General features: G+C 57.4%; 1 long non-coding RNA gene across 1 annotated transcript; it reads right to left on the bottom strand.

Annotated features, from left to right (window-relative positions):
• Positions 1–423: 423 nt before the first annotated feature.
• On the bottom strand, positions 424–3,061 carry LOC131402058 (uncharacterized). The gene is made up of 3 exons (XR_009218236.1): positions 3,029–3,061; positions 1,451–1,519; positions 424–1,031 (listed from the first exon to the last, which is right to left on the bottom strand). It is a non-coding gene; the product is annotated as an uncharacterized LOC131402058 (long non-coding RNA).
• Positions 3,062–4,198: the final 1,137 nt, after the last annotated feature.

Below are 4,198 nucleotides of genomic sequence, written 5' to 3' on the forward strand. Positions count from 1 at the left end.
TGAATTTCTGGGAGGAAGGACAGGATTCAGACAGGGCTTGGGTGGGGAACCCTGCCAGGGACTTGTGGGGAGTGAGGATCTGGTCTGGGGTCTGTGCTCACTCGGGAACCCTCTTTCCTTCCCACTCCATTCAGGACTTGCCTGTTCTCACAGTTGGCTTGAATTAGTTCCTCATCCAGGAAGATGTCCTTGATGCCAGCCCCCCCTACACTCACCAACGTGATGGGATTCCCAGCTTTGTGGATCTGACCCAAGGGATGAGGCCAGAGAATGTCTTGCTAGGGGAGCTCTGTGATATCCACTTCCCCACCCTCCCCACCCCTGCTCACCTCACATCCTTTCTGGAAGTTGGCCTGATTTCCCTGGAAGGGAGACAGCCAATGTCCATCAGAAACAGCCCCCTAAGCCCATAACTAACCCCCATCCCACCCCTTCTCAGGCTGCAGGAACGTCAGGGCCCAGCAGAGGGCAGACCTTCCACAAAGAGAACTTGACACTGGGCCAGGCTCTGGGCTCCAGAGCAGGAGGGACAGGGGAGCTGAGGCCAGAGACCTTATGTAGCACACCCTCTCTGATGACAGATGGGGAGACTGGGGCCTCAGGGAGGAAGGGACAGCTGGACCACAGAAGTTCTTCCTCACTTGCAGGGGCTGATGGCACTCCCCCAGGGGCAGGGCCTGAGGGGGAGGCTGAGTGCAGCTCAGACACAGCCTCCTGCAGCTCTGCAGACAGGCAGCTCTGAGCTTCACCAGCCCAGGGAGCCTGGTGGGGGGCTTACGTGGGACGTCTATTCATGCATTGCTAAGATGGGCCTGACTCTCCAGCTCCCAGGGGTGGCCATGGGGCTCTCATGAGAGAAGGTTTGCCAGGTACTGAGAGCTCAGGGCCCAGTGCAGGGCTATCGCCTCCCAAACCTCAGGATACTTCTCCCTGGCCCCACCTCCAGGCTCACTCACTTCCAGATCATCCTCCATCCCAATGTCCAGCAGCTTCAGGTGATAGAGGAACGTGCCCAGGAAGGGGACGACACCCTGTGAAATCAGGGTGGGAGTGGTGAGATGAGTCCCACATCTCAGGTGTCCCCATTGACCCTCCCCCAAATCCCTTCACCCCAGCCTCCTGCCCACCACAGACTCCCACAGAGAGCAGCTTAGGACCCTCAGCGGCCTCCCCTCAGTTGCCCCCTCCAGGACCACCCAACTTCCCCAGTCACCTCCTAGGGGCGGCTTTTGTCAAATCCCAGAGTATGTGCTCCCTGCCCCTCCCCTCTCTATTTCATCCTGGGCCCAGCCCTCCCAGGCCTCCTCCTGGTCACTTCCAGGGCAGGCATAGCAGGCTCTGGGGCTCCAGGAGCTGGGCTGGAGGAGGAGGGACCCCTCTCTTAGGGAGGCCTCAAGCCGTGAGGAGAGAGACCTCCTCCTCTGACACCCTCCCCCTCAGGCCCCCTCACCTGCTGCTGCTGTCTCTCCTGGGCTCCCTGGGGATCCATCTCTAAGGTGGCCCACACAGAGGTCACGTCCTCCAGGGTCAAGGACAGGCTCAGGGAGGCCATGCTCCCTTCCCCGTGTCTCCCAGGCCCCTGATCCTGGACCTCGGACATCTGGTGTCTATGGCTGCTCCCATTCCAGAGTGCTCTGATTCTAGATCACTCGCATTTCCAACACTCCCTCCTCTGCTCCCTCAGGCCTGCCCAGGCCCCTAAGCCTCTCTCCTTATCAGGAAAGTGTGAGGAGGACTCCCAGGCCTCCCAGGGTCCCCTGAGGACTCAGTGTCATCTGACTGTCACCAGTACTCTCCCCTCCCCCCTCAAGGAGGAGGAGCGCAAATCTCCTGCACATTCCTCTCCCCCTTGTACCTCATCACCCTTGTGAGGCCTGCACCACAGATCATCTCCCTCCATTTCCCAGATGAGGAGACCGAGGCCCACAGAGGGGCAGTGACTTGCTCAGGGGCCCACAGAGGAGACCGTCCCCACCTCCCAGCCAAAGGGCCTGGCCCCTGGCCTTCACTCCTCCTCCAGACACACCTCTGACCAAGGTCCTGTTCTCCTGACTCTCGGGGTGTGTTGAGGCCCTCAGTCAGCCTGAGCCATGGATCGGGTGGCACAAGGTGTCTCGGAGTCTTATCCAAGTGGATTCTGTGTTTTCCAGCCCCCTGAGATTCTCTGACACCAGGCTGGACCTGAGGCCATGCCAAAGGCCTCAGCTCCCTAGAATCCCCTCAGGATGAACCCTGCACAGAACTCCTCCAAGGGGGAAGGGGACCCCTTTGTGCCACATCTGAGTGACAGTGGAGGGGGTGACCATGGCGCTGTGTAATGGTGACATTTGCATCCTTTTTCACTTGGAAACTTCTAATGTCCTGTCAGGAAGGTCCATTAAGGATCTGTAGGTTCCCCGATAATTCTCATTGCCATCTGGGGTGTATCTTTGTCAACAAGCCACCGGGCGAGACTCACTGGTTTGTCAGCAGAGACCACTATAGGGCTAGATCACACAGTCCCAGAGAGCACACAGTTCTGTCCCAGATCCACCATTTGGCCCAAGGCTGGGCAGCCCCTGTGTCCACAAGACCTGTGTGACCTCACAGTGCCCATCCCTGGGGCAGGCAGAGTGCCCTCCCCTGCGACGTGCAGTGAAGACAGAAGGAGCAGCAGGGGCCTGGCTTCCTGAGGACAGGCTGGGCTGCTTTAGGAAGAAAGGAACCCCCACCCACTCCATCCACCCACCAGCCTGGAGGAAGAGGGCCAGCTGATGGGTCCGCATGGAAGCCAGAGACCTGCTCATTCTGCCAGCTCCTCACCTCCTGGAACAGTCCAGGCGACACCTCTGTATCCCGTGACCAAGGCGTCCTGCCCCAAACAGTCCCCACCAGCCCCTGCAGCTCATACCCCCTGCTTCCTGTCAAGCTGGACAAGACAGACCGTTATTTCTCATGGAACCTTAAATGAAAAACTTCCCAAAGCACATCCTGCCTGGTCTCTCCCTCCCTCACCTCCCCTCCTTCCAGATCTCCAGCCTCCACTCACCTCCTTGAGCAGCTTCCTGCTCTCCCGCTGGCTAGTTTTCATCAACTTTTTAAGTTTTGTCCAGTTCTTCCTGAGGAGGGAAAAAAGGAAAGAAACACTATGGAGTGGTTTGAGGGTAAATTCCTTTTGTTTGAAAACCCAGAAGATCCAGACAGCCTGGATGACCGTTTTCACTGTGTCCTCTGAGCCCTGAGGTGTCTGGGACTGGGGAGGGGGCTCTCCTATTGTCACCTGGGGCCTCCATTCTCTTATCTTCTCAGCAGATGTGTTTTAAACAGTCTTAATTTCATGTGGACAGAGAGTTCTGTTGTTGAAAATACTTGAAAACCTTCAATTTGGCTCAAGCCAGGATCTGTCACTTAGGGAAACTGATTCCTGAAGCAGAACCACTGGCCTAAGTTTTCAGAAAGACTCCAAGCCTTCCAACCATGTCAGACTCTATCGCCAGGGTTTGCTGTCTCCCAGGAGGTCCCAACTGACTGAAGGGCAATGCCAGCCCTGTGCGGGGTCTGGTCCACCCAGGTGGTACAAGCATGGAGAGAGGCCTACCCACCTGGACACCCATCTCCATGTCTCTTTTAATTGCTGAATGGAGGGGCCCTGCAGAGCCCAGAGGATCACATGGAGTGAGAAAAAGTTCCTCAGGCCTTGGCATTCCTGGGGAAGGGAAGAGAATGAGCTGTGAGAGGGAGCTGGAGCCCTGCTTCCTCTGGCTTCTGTCGCCTCATTGACGTCTCTTGTCCTGGAGGAAACAGCGGCTCAGGGAACCCAGGAAAGGCACAGCTGGAACCTGATGAGGAATACTTCCAGGAGGAGGATTTTAGCTCAAGCCAAGGAAGGAGCCCAGGAAGGGGTGAGCTTCCCACCACTGGGACCAGGAGTCAGGTCATCGAGGCACTGGCAGGAGGGGCCTAAGGATTGTGCAAGTGCTCAGAACACAGACTTCAAACACGAGAGCTGAGAAAGGAGAAGGGGCAATTCCCCCGACTCCAGAGAGGGGCTCTCAGGGCCTCCCACATCTTACCTTGGTTACCTGGATTCAGAGCTCCACCACCCTGGCCCTGTCCTGGACCATCATGCTCGGGTCCCCAATGCAGGTGGTGACGACACATTCGACCATTCTGTTAAAGTGGGTCGTGTTGGCATGGATGGTGGGTGCCAGGTGTTCAT

This window comes from Diceros bicornis, assembly GCF_020826845.1.
Source record: "Diceros bicornis minor isolate mBicDic1 chromosome 30 unlocalized genomic scaffold, mDicBic1.mat.cur SUPER_30_unloc_1, whole genome shotgun sequence".
NCBI lineage: Eukaryota > Metazoa > Chordata > Mammalia > Perissodactyla > Rhinocerotidae > Diceros > Diceros bicornis.